The sequence below is a fragment of the Drosophila novamexicana genome, unplaced genomic scaffold, assembly GCF_003285875.2.
Source record: "Drosophila novamexicana strain 15010-1031.04,08,12 unplaced genomic scaffold, DnovRS2.1 tig00000108-arrow-pilon, whole genome shotgun sequence".
Classification (NCBI taxonomy): domain Eukaryota; kingdom Metazoa; phylum Arthropoda; class Insecta; order Diptera; family Drosophilidae; genus Drosophila; species Drosophila novamexicana.
The window spans coordinates 5,506,077-5,525,149 of record NW_020824772.1 but is presented as its reverse complement, the minus strand read 5'-3'; the positions used below and the strand labels follow the sequence as shown (position 1 = coordinate 5,525,149).

At 40.1% G+C, this 19,073-nt stretch overlaps 1 protein-coding gene and 1 long non-coding RNA gene across 11 annotated transcripts in view; both read left to right on the top strand.

Annotated features, from left to right (window-relative positions):
* Positions 1-19,073, top strand: part of LOC115771628 (polypyrimidine tract-binding protein 1) — a 159,793-nt gene that overhangs the window by 64,787 nt on the left and 75,933 nt on the right. The window lies entirely within an intron of this gene.
* On the top strand, positions 4,267-11,608 carry LOC115771629. Of its 2 annotated transcripts, XR_004018967.1 has the most exons (4): positions 4,267-5,219; positions 6,501-6,742; positions 9,225-9,776; positions 11,533-11,608. It is a non-coding gene; the product is annotated as an uncharacterized LOC115771629 (long non-coding RNA). The 2 variants fall into 2 exon arrangements; XR_004018968.1 differs by lacking the exons at positions 9,225-9,776; positions 11,533-11,608 and adding an exon at positions 7,160-7,431 and having other exon boundaries at positions 4,271-5,219.

The following is a 19,073-nucleotide window of genomic DNA, read 5'->3' as shown; positions in this document are numbered from 1 at the left end:
AGTCACAGTCACTCTGTGTGTGTGTGTGTGTGTGTGTGTGTGTGTGTGTGTGTGTCTGCGTGCGTGTGTGAGTTTCAGTGTCTGTGTGAGTTGCATGCAATTTCTCCGTTTATGCCATTTGCAATAAGAACGAAGAGCGGCACTGAGAAAAAACTGGCGAAGCGATGCAGCAACAGCGGCAGCAAAAGAAATATTCGACTGAATTAAAATGTGGCAAGTTGACTATTTCGTGCGTTAAGTTGTTGCTGTTGTTGCTTGGCTGCTTGGTTGGTTTTGCGTCGCTTGCCCGCTGTCGGGAGTCGCCAAGACAGGGCTGGCTGGCTGGCTGGCTAGTAAATGTTGTTACCGCATATTTCTCTCCAAAACATTCAAGCTGAAGTTGAATGTCGTCTGCGGCTCGGGGTCCGGTGCTGTTGCAGCGGCTGCCTTGGCCGCGAGTTGTTGCCATTGAATTACCAAAGTCAACGGCATGAGTTGCTCCTTCTCGTTGTTCTTGCGTTGCAAGCAGCAAGTCAGCCAGCTAGCTAGCTAGCGACAACGTTACCGAGATTGAGATTCATTGCCTGTTGCATGCCACAGCCCAGCCGTTCAACTGACTGCATCTGCCTCTGCCTCTGACTCTTAGTCTGCTTCTGGCTGCTCGCCGCCCCCTTTGGCTACCCTGGCAGCTGTTGCGCTCGACTTGCAAAAATTATACAGATATATGTGCATATATACATATACATCTGTATGGGGGGGTCCCCCGCTTTGTCTAGTGGCGACATGAATGTTGAATGCGGCTGGTAGACCACATTCTATGCGCTCTCTGTTTGTATTTTTGTGTAGTGCTGTACTTTTTGTGCCCCACACAACTTGTTGCTGCAACACTGCTGCCAAAAAATGGGTGGATGACGAGTGGAGGGTGACGCGACTAAATTCGCACAACCAATTGAACAATTTGATGCGTCGGCACTAAAATGTTGTATAACGATTTTACAGCTTAATCAATATTTGTGCATAAAACGAAAGTAAATAATTTATTTACTCTCATTGGGCTCTCGCTCCCTCTCTCTTTCTCTCTGGCCTGTACTCTTTTTTTATGCCTGTTGCAGGTAAGCCCCATTTTACATTTTTTTGAACTACCAACAAGAGCAGCAGCGAGCAGTAAGAGCCGAGGCTAATGCGGCATAAAGAGCGTGAGTAAAAACAAACGCAAATCATTTAACGAGCCCAGCTTAGACCGGGCGCATATTGTTTTATATGCCTTTTGGCGCAACAACAACAACAACGATGACGACGATAACAGTAACAACAATGAAAGTTGGCAACAAATTGCCCGTAAATCCCATAAACCGTTTACAACTACAACAGCTCAACTCAATGCGGCATCATCGATGACGCCGCCGCCAACGTTGCCGCCTGCAACAATAACAAAGCAATTTTTATGCACAGCATCGGCTTTATGCTTTTAGAGAGAGGGGCGTGGCAGGGAAAGAGGATACCCAGCTGACAGAGCTAAAATGGCCCTTAGCTCCTCATGGGCAATAGCCTAAAAGTTGTAAAAAAAAAATGAAGCAGTATCCAGTGCGAATCGCACCCGAAAAGTGTGTCGATAAATGAAATTTATTTCTATCGGTGCTGCATCATACGGTCAAATCTGTAGGATTTTGGCTGGTTATCGACGACAATATTTGCATTCTATGCACTGTGTGTGGATTAAAGGATTTACTTTTACAAGTGCACTTCATGAGACCTGCATTCAACGGCTTTTTTTGTTTTTGCAAATAAAAGCTAACAGTCCAATTGTTATAGACAAACTCCGGGTTTGGTCCTACAACTAATTCTTACGTTAACAGCTTAATATTCCCCTGCTGCAATATTTGCTTGTGTGTGCATGTATATTTTTATTTTAGTTAAATCAAATTCACCAATTATAAATACATATCAGAATGTTTTACATTATTATTAGGATAAAAGTCATTGCACTTAATGCTCTAAGTGCTTATATGTGTGACTGGAATAGAATTATAAATCTAAGATATCAAAATAAGTAGAGCAAAAATACTTGTATTATGTACTTGAATATCAAAAATACGATAAAAGGTTATCATTGGAAAATACACACTTCCGTAAATTTCGAAATAAATTTAGATCCTGGCAACATTTATACTCGACTTTAGTAGAAATACATGTTTTTTGTTTCTCAACTTAAATTATCAAGTAATATCAGTATCTTGAAATATGTCCTGCTGTATTTACTTTGTTTAACTTTTAAAATATTTTAAATTTGTTTATAAGCGAAACTTCTTCATTGAACTCTTAAATGTGTTTCGCCTATCATAAATGTTTAGTGACCAAAAGGTTTTTTATCGCTGGGCAACAACCATAAACCAACAAAACAGTTGCTGATCCAAATGTTTTTATTAACATTTTGAATCGCATTGAATCGATTTGTAAAACATTTTAAAACATTTTTTCTACCTTAAAATCTTAGCTGTAAGAGAATCCCATAAAATCAACGAATCTTTTTATAAATCAGTATTTCAACTATATTCCGCTTTTGCGTGTGTGCTTATCAAATGTAAAGATGACTGCCTTTCTTAATTTTTTCTTTACCAATCGAACGTGGTAAGTTAAATGTGCTAATTACACTATTATTAAGTCGACGTGTGACCTTTATTACCAACAAGTCAATTGACTCTTAACTGTTGCTCGTTTATTACCAAATGTTCTAGCAAAAGCTTTCCCCGAAAAGCTTTTCCATCAACAGTGGCAACGTTAGCAGTTTGTCCCTTCCCCTCAGAAGCTTCCCCTAAAAAAACGACGGAAACAACCCCTGAACAATTCGTTTTCCCCAGTCGTATCGGCCACCCACAACTCGCACTCTGCCTCATTCACACCTACGTTGTATTTGCACCTTGGGGCATGCGCGCTGCGTACGTTCGGACTCTCGCACACGAACAGCCCGCGATGCGACGGCAGGCGGCAGCATCGGCTCGTTCGTTAGGCTTCATCGGAAAAGCGGTTCGGTTTTCCGTGCTTCGGCATTTAATCACGACAGCTGCGACACTCGCTTTTTTTTTGGGGGTGGCAAAAGCGTCGACGCTCACCTGACAGCGAACGCTGCTTCGTCGCCGGCGTCGTCGTCGTCGTCGATGCCGCCGTTGGTCGTGTGTTGGGCGCTACGTTTCCACCCCTTGCGCGCATTTCCGAAGCAGGTGTAACAATTATTATTTTCTCGTTGATTTTGTCGTCGCTGCCGCTGCCGACGACGACGTCGTTGTTGTTTTGCCTTTTTTGCGCTGCACGCTCTGCCCGTCACCCGGCGCTCGCTGCCCCATGATTTTCCATTTTCCATTTCTCTTGCACGCATTCTCTCGCTCGCACTGTAACGCGCGCGCTCGCTTGCACTCACTAGCGGTCACAGGCAGGGAGCGCACGCATGGCGCTTGCATTTGCTGTCTCACATGGCCCATGTGTGCGTGTGTGTGCGTGGGTGGGTATAGGTGGGTGCCAGTAATGTTGTTACTGCAATTACAACAGCAAGAATCGTAGCAGCAGCAGCGAGTGTCCTGTCGCACGAAGGTGAACTACACAGCGTCGGCTACTCAGGTAAGCCACTTAGCATGTGCCAGCCCCATCTGATCCTCAAAAGTCTTATACGCCTCATGCACAACTTATACGAGTGTTATATAACCAAAGTCATGGGGCTTTGCACACAATGAACACGTTACCAAATCGCGCCTAGTCACCGACGACGACGACGACGATGAAGACAACCAACAACAAGAAAAATAATGAACAAAAGACGTTTAATAATTGCGCACCTGAGGCACCACCACAAAAGCCGGGCCTCAATATGAAGCGTCTCAAAGCAGTAGAAACAACAGCAACAACAACAACAATGGCAATATCAAAGGCAAAAGAACGTTGAAGAGGCAACGAGCCAAGGAACCGGCAGGTAACAAACAACAGCTGAGAGAGCGAAAGAGAGCCGAGAGGAGCATGGCAAAAGGTGTGCTACGCGGTCCGAAAGCAGTTTTTTCGGAGTTAACGCTGCTTGCAGGAGAAATGCTGCCGACCTACGCTGCCGTCTTCGACGTCGTCGTCGTCATCGTCGTCATCGTCGTCGTCGTCGTCGTCTCTCACACGAGCTAGCATCTCTTGGTGTCGAACTCGTCCGGTTCTGGCCTCTACTGTTGCTTTATTTTGGTTAACACGCGTCGCTGTCGCTAACGCTGCTGCTGCCGCAGTTGGCGTCGGCGTTGGCGCAACAGATTCAATCTGACGACGGCAGCGCTGTCGCACTCCGAAACAAAAAAGGTATATTACCTTAGAATGCCAGTCGTTCTTACTTCAGTCTTCGTACAGTCTTTGCTTTAACCCGTTCCAATTCTGTCCGCCGTTCGTACGCTCGCTCGCTCGTTCGCTCTATAGAAGTCATATGTAGTATAAAAGCAACAACAACAACAAGAACTGGCACAATAATAACAACAGCAACAACAAACACACCTGGCTATAGAATAACACGCACGCCGTTCAGTCGCTTCTCAGAGCTGAGTTTGAGTTGAGTTCTAGAGCTCTTGGCTATCATCATCAACAGAGTAGCCGTAGTCAGTAGTAGCCGCATCGCCGCCGAGCCGCCGCCGCTGTCGTCGTCGCCGTCGCCGCTGTCGCCGTCGCCGTCGCAGCCAGCACACACATCACAAACCAACCACCACTACCAACACCAACACTACCACCAACGCAAACCCCCATAACAGCAGCAACAACAATAACAGAAGCAGAAGCAGCAGCAACACACACACAACCACACGCGCGTTCGCTCACTCACGAAAATTTCAATATCCAAATCAAAGTTGAGTTCAAATCGAAAACAGCCGCAATACCAGCAACAACGTCTCGCAAATAGCACGCGTACATTAAAAAACACACGCAGCATATCAAATAGTCAAAAAAAATCGCCAAATCGCCAAGTTCGGAATAAATAAATAAATCTTCAAACAACTTAAAAAAAATAAAAAATCTAAATAACAATAAAATCCGCAAACTTTTTCATACGGCTTTTCTCGACTTTTCACTTTGCGTGAGTGCTAACAAGAAAAAAAACAGAAAAAACAAAGATCTACAAATATTTAAAAACTTGAACTCCCAACTCGAACTTAACTTAAAAGCTATCAGTGTATCGCTATTTTGTATCTTCTAATACTCAACAACAACAACAGCAACAACCACAAGATGTAAGCAAAAATTCATTAGGCAAACCAAAAAAAAAAAAAAAAAAATGATATTTTTAATAAAATAAAATTTAAAAAAATTTATTTTGTGCTCGCAAAAAGCGCAAAATATTTTTTTCTAAATATATTTATGTACACAATGCTCGTATGTACACAAAATAACAATAAAAAGAATTGCTGGCTAAAAGTTCGTTGCTCGCCGACTCGATTTTGATTCTTATTAACTGTAGAAGCCAGAAGCAACAACACGTTCTAAACTGAGCTACAGCCCCAGCCCAGCTCTCAGATTCGGTTGCTCAGTCAAGAGCGACCAGCATAGCTCCGGTCGGTCCGTTCAGGCATACATATATAGGCTCAGAAAACCAAAGAAATTTCAAAGCCGGCAAGAAAGAAAAAAAAAAACAAAACAATGCAGGAGCCGGCAGAGGGGTAAGGTAACTGCAAGTCAGAGCAGAAACAACGAAACACGTTTTTGTGTTTGCGGGCCAAAAAGCAAAAACAAATCGAAAACCCAAATAAAACAGGCAAAACACAAAAAAAAAAGAAATAAATATAAAAAAAAAACAGACATGTAGCGGCCATTCAACGACGTCTCCGTCGCCTCGTCGTCGTCTGTGTCTGCTAGCCATAAAACCTTATGGCTAACGTTCCAATAGGCCGCACACTCACTTTACTTCACTTCACTTCACTTCACTCGCCCGGCCGCCGCTTCTCTCTTTCTCACTCTCGCTCTCCAACTTGGCCGCCATCCCGTACTTAGTACGCATCGAAATAATTCCCGTAGTTTATTTTTATTGTTGTAATTACACGTCTCCAATCGCGAGAGTGCAGAGCCTACGCTCATATATGTATATCTCTAGCTCTTCATATCTGAATCTGTTTTGAGCTCTTTTCTAACTTGGCAACGCTGCCTTTTGCACGATCCCAAAGCCAAAAGTGTGAGTCAGGCAAAAAAAAAAAAAGAATGTATGAAAAGTAAAGAAAACCGGTAAAGGTAAAGAAATTTCGTGCGTGCTAATCACGAAGAGAGCAACGCGCTCGCACAATTGTTAGAACCAGGCTGCTTCAGAGCTTCAGAGTTGGCCAAGAGTCATTCATTTGCTTTTTTTTGTTGGTCTGAAAACGTGTTCTTGTGCGAACCGCACAAAAAATCAGCAAAAATCACACAATGAAAAAAAAAGAAGCAAAAGCATACAAAATCTCTTCACAAAAACAAAACTTTAAACGCACTTGAGCCAAGAAGAGCACAAAATATTCAAAGGCAAATTTTTTGTTTTGTTTCAGAGCCATAATTACAAGTAACCACACAACAACGACAACAACAACAACTACAAAACGCATTAGCAACATTTAAAGCGGCAAAGTTACATATAATAAAATATAAAAAAAAAATAGTAAAGACAAAACACAAAAATCTAAAAGCACCAACAAAAAATCAACAACCTTTAACAAAGAAAAAAAAAAGAAAAAAATAATAAAAAACAGCACTTCATCTACTTCAACGACTTTGACTCGACATTTAATTGGTAATAAGAGCAACATTTTTATTAAGTATTCATGCCCATTGTGTACTTTTGTTACTTATTTTGTGCCATTTTGTTGTTAATTGTTTGCGCTTCATTTAGTTTCTCTTTTGTTTGTCCATCCTTTGGTTAAGTTTCAAGTTTGGTTTTGAATTGGCATAAAAAAAAACCAACTACAGAAATAATTATGAAAAAGAAAAAGTGACGAGAATTTTTTAATTTTCCATTGGCACTTACGTCTATTTTAGATCGAAACTTAAAAGAAGAAACAAAAACTTGCATTTAAATTGATAGTTTTCTTTTGCAAATGTTTTTTTTTTGTTATTCCCCTTTATTCTCACCCTTCAAAATATAGAAATTATCGAAATTCCGACACGTCCTTATTAATCTCGCTATTTGTACATTTCCTCTAACAAACAGTACAAGCAAGCAAAAGATCAAAAAATATTAATATAAATAACAAGAATCAACTGGTATTTTTCTGTGCCCAAATCACACGCTTTCCCACACCATTCCAAACAAAATCCCAAAGAACCCCAACAAAACAGAAACAAAAACAGAGCCCATTCAAAAAAATAATAAAAATCATTAGGCATTACGGCACAAAAGGCATCAAAACCGAACAAAGTGGCAAATTGTTGTTAATTTTAAGTTTTTGTGTGGCGCGAATGCCCCTTAATAAAAAAACAGAGGAAATCAAATTTAACTAGATTTTGATTTTCGCAACTGAAAACAGATGAGAAATCAAATCAAATGCGAATTTAAAGAACAGTATTAAAAAAAAAAAGTAAAAAAGAAAGATTTGTGTACATTTTAGCGCCAACTTGGAAAGATATTGAAAAGCTATTTACAAAGAAGTCAAATTTTTTAAATTAAATTATATATATGAAGTAAAAAAGTTGTTAAGAATTCTTAGAGTGAATTATATATTTTGTTGTTAATTTTGAGCGTAATTTGCAAGTTGCCTGGCAAAGAAAAAACAAATAAAAGGCAAAATCAATTAAGACACAGGTAGGCAATAGATTGGTCGCTAAGTGAAAAGGAGAGGCTTAGCCAATAAAAGCGAAGGGATTAAAAAGGTGATAGCATTTTAGTGAAGGGTTACGTATAGCATTTATTGTGCCCCCATTTCCAGTCCCAACCGAATCGGAACCTAATATTTAGCGTCCTTTTTCTTTCCAATTTGTTTTCTGGTGAGTAAAGTGTAGGGTTTTTGAAGAATGAAAAGGTTGTTGAATTGAAAATAAGTATAAATATTTACAAAAGGCGTTGCAGCAGCAATCAGATCAGATAAATACCAACATATCATAAGAGGAAATGCACAGAAGTAATTAGCATTTTTTAATTATAGCTAAAATTAAAAGTGCAGATTAATCAAAACAAAAATAGAGAAAAAACTACCGTTCATACACACTAAATACAAATACACAAGTAAAAAAAAAAAACAAACAAAAAAAAACAAAAAATCAAATGCAAATTCACATCTGTTTGTGCGTGTCTGTAATATGTCTATCATAATAAATTGGTTGTAACTGAATTCATGAAGCAGTCAATTGTAGCAAGAATCACTTAAATACTAGATTTAAAAATAAAAAAACGGTGTCAATCAAAAGAAACGATTTTTTCATTAGCTCTTGACTAATTGCAGTTGCAGTTGGTTAAGTTTTTACCGAACATATTTGAAGGTAATTTTTCTTAGGGTTAGACAAAGAAATCGCCGGGTCTTGATGCCTCGATCGACAAGAGTACGCGTTTTGACAATCAGTAAAAATTAGCGTATATATTTAGGGCCGAAATTGAGTAGCAGCAATCAAAGCATTCAAAAGTCAGGCAATAATCAGAGCATTATACCATATATATAGTGTATACACACAGCTATTCAATATATTTATATTTATAAAGAACCTTTTTCGCAACTTTTGCTCTCAACTCGAATCAAACCTCAAACTACAAAAATACTTTCAAAACTCCACGACAATCTTAAGGCAATTTCCCCCTTAACTTAACTTAACTTAAGGCTTAATCAATCAATCATTCAAACTTTAAACAATCTTCAAACGGTTTTCAAAACTTTTACGCTATACACTTTACATATACCTATACTTATACATCTAAATCTAGATATATACATTGATATACACAATACAAAACATATTATACATGTCTAATTATTATTCAATCTCAGTAGTGATATAGGTATACACATATAGCACTATAAAAGCTAGACAATCTGCAGGCTAGTAAAAAACTTAAAACTACGCTCAAATACAACTCAGTATATACTAAATGAAAAATACGTGTTAGCGCAATTTAAACGTGTTTCAAACTCAAGTAGACGTAATTGCAATCTCAGCACTTTGCAACAATTTGCGTAAAACTTTTGAGCACAATTGGCAGACTAATCAAAATTATTCAATTGGCATAGATATATATATATATTGATATTTCGAATATATATATATAAATATACTTGTATATTCGACAGTAAACAAGCTCACCAAACACACAAGCACTTAACTCTCGACTACCCAAAACCAAAACCCGTGCAATTCCCTCATCAAGAAAATACCAAATAAATAACAAGAAAATACCCAAAAAATAATAATAAAACGCAAGACAAATACAACAATTAATAAATAAGAACAAATTAAGAGCAACAAAGCGAAAACGTAACGCAACTTAAATAAAACTAAAAAAAAAAAAACAAACAAAAGTGCAGAATATAGAAATTTTTCAATCAACATTTGTTGCCAATAAAACTGTCATCATTGCCGCGTTAACAGAAACCACGGCGTCAGCAGCGATTGCAGCGCTCAGTATCAGCAGCAGCTCTCAAGCGTCGCTTGCCAGCGCCAACGCCGCCCCGCCGACAGTCGGAACCACCACCGCCGCTGCAGCCGCCGCCGCCACCGCCGCTGCCGTCGTCACAACTGTTGCAACAGCCGCAGCAACTCCGTCACCGCCGTTAACGGTAAAAAGCGAAATCGTTGCATCTGATTCAACAGCCGAGTCCTCCCCTATACAAGATTTAATCATGGTAAGCGCCGCCCACATCCTAACAACCGAAAAAAAAGAGCACAAAATGCACTTCAAAAAGAAACGCAAATAAAAATTTGACATTGAAAAAAGAAAATTATATATCAATATAAAAAGAGTTGACGAAATTTGATATATTTAATCATTGATCGATCCATTGAAAATTGAAGCCAACGTTTCCTTTTTGTTAATACTCATACATACCTATAATTAAATAACAATACAATCAAATCGAATCGAATTAACTACTTTATAATCATCATAAAAAAAAAACAATTGTACAGTTTACTATGCAAAAAGAAGCTATTCATATAATACCTACTTATATTTTTAGTTATTCTAACGTTTACATATTTACTACCCATCTCTTACTATGAGCAATTCAGTTACGAGCTATACGAGCCTAAAATCTAACAACTAATCAACTAGTCAATGTTTCAGTTCAATAATTATGCCTCTTACCATCTGATTTTTCTCTTCCGATGTTGTGAAGTTGTAAACTATCTTTTACATGCGTAACAAATTTCGTTGGCTCTTGAATTTAATTTAAAAACATTCATTTAAGCCATTTTAGTTGTATTTATTTTTATTGCCACTTTTCTTGTAAATACACAAACTCAACTTATATCTGTGGATATATGTAAAAGATTAATACACTTGCAGAGAGTATAAAAATATATTTTTCGTGCAAATAGGCTTGCACAAAACTGAGAGAGGAATAATTCAAAGTATTTTATTTCTACTCTTAAAGGTATATTTGTGTACAATTTGACCTTTTGGCTTTGGTGAAGATAAATTTGAATGCAGCTTAACTCACAGGAATATAACGACTGTAACTGCAAGAGTACTATATCTTCGGCTTGTCGAAGCTAAATTTTTCTTTATTCATATTAAATTGGAGTTTCCTCTGACCATTGACTTAATGTGCGTTTTAAAGGAAAACACATTTATTAAGGTTCATGTCTTTGAAGAGTTGTTTGGTGTTGATTTACTGCAAAGAGAATATACAAAAAATTCCATGGCCTGTGGACTCTATGTCCGTTTTCATTTTCGCTCAGGCTGTGGAGGGTGAAGGTGCTCGTTAGCTCGTAATCTGAGACTTATATATACACACACAACTGCTAGCCCGAGTTCTGGTCTTGAAACTAGCTAACACCTCTATTCCTCTGATTCTTTACTATGCTACTGCTATGTCTGTCTAATGCTCTGCTTTTTCTACTCAATTCTTACTATCTCTATCTCGCTGTCTTTCTCTCTCCCTCTCTTGCTAATTGATCTAATGTAGTTTTAACTAAACGAACTCTCTAACATTTAGTCACTGCTCTCACTTTTACTACTGCTAATTTTGACACTATTTATTGCTGCCACTGCAAAGCAGCTTTGCAAATCTCACTCGAACCTACCTTTTAGTCGGATTCGCAATTTATTATTTACCCACTAGGCGAGGCACGGTCAGTTCAATCAACGGCGACTCTGCGGTACTAATGAGTTGCTATTTTGATTTGCTTTACCAAAAACCTTTAAGTTTTACCAAATTCATATTGTTTTTACTATATATAACAAATATATATATTTTTGTTTTGCCAATTGGAACAACGTTGTTTTTTGTTATCGGTTTTTGTCGGATTATTGTTTGCCAACATTTGCCAAATCAGCCAATGTAAAACCAAACTGAAACTTAAACCTCAACCTCAAAAAAGCCTCCAACAAAAATATCGAAAATAATCTGAAAGCGCATAAATTCACACCACGCACAGCAAATGCAACTGTTGCAAGCAGCGCCGCCAACGCATCCGCATCATTTGCACCTGCAGCATCCAGCCGCTGCTGCGACCGCGTACCAGGCGTATCCGACGGGCGCCACAACTGCCATGTTGCAGCAAAGCAACATCGTCGCCGTCCAGCAACAACAACAGCAGCAGCAGCAACAGGCCATGCTGATTCATCAGCAAGCGGCAGCCGCGGCCGCCGCCGCGCAGCATCAACATCAGCAGCAGCAGCAACAGCAGCAGCAGCAGCAGCAGCAGCAAGCACAGCAGCAGCAGCAGCAGTTCCAACTGCAACAGCAACAACATCAACAGGCCGCACAGCAGCAGTACCACTATCATCAGCAGGCACAGGTTCAGGCTCAGGCCATGCTGCAGACGTATATGCAACTGCAGGTTAACAATGTGGCCGCTGCACCGGCCACGCCCAGTAAATATGCATCGGCTGGGGTGCCACCAGTTGGAGCGCAGTATTTTGCCGCGCCAACAACACCGCTCACAATCATACCGGCCTGCAGTGGAGCCGCCGCTGTGGCCGCTGCCACCATGTTTGCTACAGCTGCCACGCCCACCTCAGCGGCAAGCACTCCGAACATCAATGTAAATAATACAGTTAATCTATGTGATGTAACTAGAACTACTACCAAATCTACCACCACTACTACTAAGCAGCCCGTCGCGGCTGCTCCCGGCAATGCTGGCCTCTCGTTCGGCGACGGCGGTCGTCTAGTCTCGTTGCTGGGCCCGCCGCCGGCCGTGCTTGCCGGCGTCGTTGGGTGCAGCAGCGGCAGTAGCGGCTGCAGCTCTGCATCTTCTGATTGTTCTATGCCATCGCCAACTTCACTACACTTATCTTCTCCTAAAAAGGTTTGTGTGTTCCCTAAAACGCTAACAACAACAAAAAAATACACTGCATTCCAAATTAACTTAACAAAAATAAGCTCTGCTTTTTTTTCGACACACTCATTTTATTCGATACTCTCAAGTAGTTTAGATATTTCCCAACTATTTCGCTATCTCCTACTCTGCGTGTGGAATAACTTTTGTCGTAGTTGTAGGTTTAGAACAATTAGAACATTTTACTAACTTGATCACTTAACTAATTGCGCTTAACACACACTTACCATCTATAACTCTCCCTCTCTCTCTCTCTCTCTCTCTCCGCCTTTCTATTTCTGTCTCTATCTTTCTCTATCTCGCTCTCGCTCTCACCGAGTAGTTCTCCAACTTCATTTGATGTTGTATTCGTATTACTGTTGTTGTGTTGTTTTGGATGTTACTATTTATTCAGTTTTAAACTTGTTAAATTCAACTAGCTTTAAGTTCAACTATATCAAGTTAGTTCTTAAGAAATTCATTTTTTATTAACATTTACAGCAGATTTGAGCTAAATAACAATCTGTTTGCGTTCCCAGCCAACTTTTTGACATATTCATGCCATATGTCTTGTTTCTTATACGACCAACTGACGCCAGACTGACCAAACGTATCATTTGTACAAATAGTTAAATGCATTTTAATTACTATAGAAGTATAGTATTTATATCGTTGTTATATCTCATTCGTATATGCAATTCGATTTGTGCTTTTCTCAATATTTGTATTGCACCTTGAACCCCTTTAAAAGGTGTAATGGCAATTGATTGTAATAAGCAGTAGGAGCATATCCCAAAGGGGACAAACACACTTTATCAGCATTACGACTGACACAATCTAGTCACAATTGTAAGAACTTATTATACCAAATTTCATATGTGGACTCTTGTATGATAAACAGAGATCCAGAAGATTTCATTTTTTTGATGATTCTCCTTGTTGGTATAGTCTTAAGATTTAAAATTTAGATGCAATTTGATGTCTGCAATGGGATTATGGTCTGAATTTTTATAAAGATAGGACACTAAATGCCAAAGTTATTGAAGAACGAATTTTCCATGGCTAAAGAAAGAAGAAGCAGTCGCTGCTTTCACAGTGCAGCTTGCGGCGCGTATGTTTAATGTATGGGAGTCTTTTTAATGTGTACATACGTGAGTTTTTGCGTATATATGTACGCACATGTGTATAGAAGTAAACTAGAATGTTTGTTGCGGCCGCTCGGCGCTGGATTGAGGGTATCTCCTAGTCAAGCACGCCCACTAAAGCACTCTTACTTGTTTGTTCATCCCATCCTGCGTTGTTTTTATTGTTGTGGAGTTTTTCACACGTACACAAGTATTTGTGGCGTTGCCCATCGATGGGCGGGACATCGTGCGACTCAATTGTGCGTAATAAAATAATGTGCAACCGCTTGACCATGTGACTGGCATACTGATTAGTACTCGAGTAGTCTGTGGGGTCGTGAATATATTTATGGCGCAGCCCTTCTTTTTTTTGTTTGGTTAAATTTGACCCACCAGAGCTTAAGTGAGTGCCACAGCATTGGCAAATTTTCGGCGCCCAGCTTAAAGTTAACATACAGAATGTGCTATTCTCTTAAATAGTGCTTGATGGATTGATGTTGTGCTTGGTGCCTCTCATGCGCCTTTATTGGGGTTGCATTCATTAGCAGCTGGCCACTGTTGCATAGAGAACTTTTCATATGCCTCAATGTTGCCTGCCGCATTGCAAGTTTTGTGAGGTCGCTCGCTTTATTAATTTATCAGTCATAAATATCTCGCACATGCGAGCATTAACCGCAATTGTTTGGCGTGCACTTACGAGCTGACGTGCCAGCAGTTGCTCCCCAGTTGCGCCTCCCCAGACACACATACACAGTCGTGTGTGACCACATGTCGCCCATATTGATTAGTTGGCGTTCAAAATGTCGCTGCAAATTGTTGCAAGTTGCACATAAAAACAGTGTCCAGTTGCCGCTAGCCTCAAGCCAGCATGCCTCTTCCCCTTTTGGCAACTGACTAACAGTTTTTAGTTGCTTTTGGTCCTGAGGCAACATGGTGTTGTGTATTTGTGTGTGTGTGTGTGTGTGTGTGTGTGTGTGTGTGTGTGTGCGCGTGTGTGTCTGTTCAGCTGTAAATGTGTCCATTCGCGTTCATTATCGATTTGTCGTACACACACAGGACATATCCTGGCTGTCACAACTGCGCGAATCGTTAAGGTTTCAACTGCAACTAAATGACATTATTAAAAGCCGCCCGCAGAGTATACAAGCAAACAAACAATAGCATTGGCGTCGCGTTAAATTATCTGTAATTGATTTTGTTTATCAGGCAACCGAATGAATCGCCCGGCCCCTTCACTATCCGACCTGCTTGCCCCCATTTAAAACCATTAACCCTTTTTTGAGCTGCATTTATTTTGCACAAAGCTAATACTATGGCCAATAAATGCTGTAAAATATCCCGACAGGCACGGGGTGGAGTATAACAAATATGAATATACATATTTGTTTTGGCTGTATTGTTTTTATTATTACATAATTTCGTACATATGCGCAACAGAGTCATGTTATTGCCATTATTGTTTCCGGGGCAACATGTAAATGTAGCATATATGCCAAATGTTGAAAATGTTTTACAATGCATACGGATAGACGGCCAGAAAAAAAAAACACCTACATCAAATGAATTTTTTTATTTATAAATGTTTTTTGCGTTAAGTCAACAATTGCTTCAACGTAATATTTATATAACGAGCATTCTGGTCTGATGATGGTTTTCCGTGTTTCAAATAGGTTGGGATATTAAAATGCAAAGCAAACATTAACATTAAGGACAGAAGTCTGTGGTATTGCTTAATAAATTAAAATCATAGTTTTAAAACTTAAATGAAAATCAGAGGATATTCGTTTCGAAGATTTGTTAGCTTGTGTAATTGCATTACATTTTCAAAAAGCAAACATTTTGAATTGAACAGAATAATCAAACCGCATAAAATCTAGTGGTTTGCATTTAGTAAATATTTTTCACAAAAATTCGCAAACAGCCAGTGGCTTTAATAACGATATATGACACAGAAAATACAATATAAAAGTGCTATAGCCTCGAGCTGTCAATAGAATCTGAGCTCGGCATTAAAGTCTCAGATCGCACAGCCAAACAAATAAAAATCGCGTTTAATGCACAACATTTTAATTTTAACTGAAAATGTACTTTGTGGCTGCGGCTGCAGAACAAATAAGCCAAAGATAAAAAAAAGAAAATGAAAAAAATTTGTGCCTACAAAGCAACATGAACAAAGTGTCAAAGCCAGCGCCGGCTTTGAAGTGAGAGTGGCTGCTGGGGTTCGGGGTGATGGCGTTTTCCGTTTGTCCGGCCTGCACTTCTAATAAGCCAACAGCTAACTTAGAAATGCACAAATAAACTTTTTAAATTTAAAAATTCATCAAACTTTGAAACGCCTGTCAAACAAACAGCCCGCGGAGGGGTCAGCAGCAGACTTTGCATATAAGTCAACAAATACGCATACATAAAGTACGCTCTCCCATAACACAAAATAAAAAAAAAATTATGTATATATATATATATATATATATATTGCGTATATAAAATAAAAAATAAAATTACATTAATCCGTAATCGGAAAACTTGGGCAACGAGAACACGGCGCAAAAGTTTTCCGCCTGCGTAGAAATTTATAAGAGAAATTTATAATAAGCGATTTACAAGCAACAAAATAAAAAAAAAATCGAGTTTTCTAACTAAAATTTCAATTATTTTGGCGAGCAGCAATAAAATAATTTGAAATTTAAATGCACTAGACGCCTGCGCCCCACAAAATAGGGCAGACAATCTGTTGCCCAGTTTAAGCGACAGGACGAAATTGTCAAGAAATGTAGCTCACAATTTAGGGGTGAACGCTGTTGCGGGGACAAGGGGCACGCACATCAAATTGAGATGAGAAAATAAAATTCAATAAACTCTTGTTAAGCACGCAGAGCGTCCAAGTGTGTTGGTTGAGTTCCTGCTCAGTAACAGCGACAAGGACAACGTTTTAAATATTGACAGGCTACCCCCACCGCCTACTGCCCCCAATCCCTGTTGCTCTGGCCCCAGCGACAACAACAACGTTGTCGATTAAATAGATAAATCAACCCTGGGGACATGTACACCCGAACATTTTTGCATTGATCAAAAGCTGGGCAACCCAGCTGCTCGTCTCGCCAGCTGGTGGAGGGAGGGGTCATATGGTTAGGCATTGTTATGATTTGTACAGCATTCAGGCGTCAGGCATCACAAATTCATCGAATGGGCCATATCGATTTTGGGCTATTGAAAATTATAGCACACTTTATGGGCGATGTCATACAATTAGAGTATGTGTGCGTGTGTGTGTGTGTGCCTGTCGAGCGCCACATTTCATACAATTGCGCTAATCAGTCGAGGGACATGTGCTGAGTGGTGGAAAATGAAGAAAAAGAACCGCTGAAGCAGTCAAGGAGGAAGGCAACATACATTTCTTACTCTGTCGCTGACAAACAAATTAAAAAGTTATGACTAAAAACGTTTGGCTAAAATGAAATTGGCGCTCGCTTGGCCAACTTGCAAATGCCGCTAGCCAAATTTAAATTGCTTTTGTTGCGCTTTTGAAGTTGGCTGCATTTCACTTCGGTTGTAGTTGTTGCTGCTGCTGCTGCTGCTGCCGCTGATGATGATTTTCCTTTTTGTGCGCAAGTTTTCTTTGTTATTTGCACAAATAGTTTTTTGTCGCCATCGCCATAAAAAATAGGAGATTTCCTTATGAAAGGCGGCGTGAAAGAAAAATAAAAAACTGTGTTAAAGAAATGGGGTAGCGGCGAGAGGAAGAGCTCGCAGAAGCGCGAATTAAGCTTTGCAGTTAAGCGGCCGCAGCAAAGCGCATTAAGAAAGTTGTGCATACTTTTTGGGGACAGCTCAAACTTATTTCCAGGCAAAGCGGCTAAAGCATAGTTTGAATCATTAATGCTTTAATGCGGTCTGCTTGAATATGAATATGAATATAAGTGCATGTGAATATGTACGCGTGTGTGTCTGTTTGTGTTACTCGCTTGACTGGCAACCCATTAAAAGTTGACACGCTCTACAACCCTAAGCCAACTCATGGGGTTGTAACTTTGGCATTTACGAGCGCAAGCATTTGCCCTTTAGTGTGTGTGTGTGTGTGTGTGTGTGTGTTTGATATGTTTGTGTGTGTATATTTTGGTATACTAATCCAGCTGGGGTTGAGCAGTGCCAACGTTTTCCTGTTGACCAACTTTTTGGCGCACTATAAACTAGAAGCGACAAACGAACTTATTAATATGCAATGCACACTTTGTTGCTGTATTAATTGCAATATTAAATTTCCACTAATACACGTTTAGCACGAGCAGTCAGTCAGGTATTCCAGACTGGGGCCACCCTTAACGCGCCGCGAAGTATACTCTAAAAAGTTGTGCACAACTTTCCGTATATATATATATATGTGTGTGTGTTAGTGCGAGTCTGTCGAGCTGAAACACACCTCAAGCAAAGTAATTATTACATCCTAACCTGTGTATTTGTGTGCATGTGTTTGGGGGTGTGAGTGTTCGTGTATGTATGTGGCTAACATGCTGCTTGACTGAGCTCACATTGCGGCTGCTGCTGTTTGCTTCATTCACATGCAACGCGAGTCCGCTGTAAAGCGATACTAATGATGAGTTCTGCTGGCAGCAAATGAACTCAATTTACTACGTTTTACATTACAAGCACAGAGATACCGGATGGACAGAGCGGCCAGAGATAGCAGGTCCCACCCACACCTCAATCTCTTTACATCTGATGACTGCCGTTGCAACTGGCATATAGCAGCTGGCAGCTGGAAATTGCATGTGCTGCATGTTCAAGCCAACAACTGACTGCAACCGTGTTTCAAAGAATAGCAAAGGTGAACCTCAATGCATGAGGCATTTTCATGCTCCAAATTGCGCGCAAGCTGCCGTAAACTATATGCGAAACCAAGCCAGGCAACAGACAAGCGTCAGAGCGGTATATGAGATGAAGCGGACAAGTGGGACGGACGGGTAGACGGTTGGACGGGAGGAGTGCAGTTGCACTGCGCTTCAACGCGCGCCACTCGTAACGTTGGCTTAAGTTTGAAGTTAACAAAATTTTCACACACGCGTGCACACACGCGCCACAAATCTGAACATGGGTCGCAGCTGATTACATTAACTAAAGTTCAGCATATGCAAACACAAGGCCACCACAGAAAGAGAGTGAAAAGAGAGAAAAGTGTGTGGCAGCATCCACGTCTGCTGTTGCGGTCGCTTGCGGCATGTTGCAGTGGTTGGCAAATTAATTTGTTGAGCATAAGTTGTCGAAAAGTTGGCAGCGCCAAGAGCCAATGCAAATGCTTTGCCTCTACGTTCGCCTCTTGCATGTATGCATGCGCTGATTAATAAATACTTTAACTGCTTGTTAGCCAAAAGGGGGCCTGTGCGGGGTGGGGCTGTCTGTTTAAGTCAAATTAATGTGCGCCCAGAATTTTGTGTGCATCATTTTTAGTGCCTTAATTATGCATAAACTTATGCTGCAATCTCTGATTACGAGCAAACATCAAATAATTTATATGTTTGCAGTCTTTGATTTAACTTT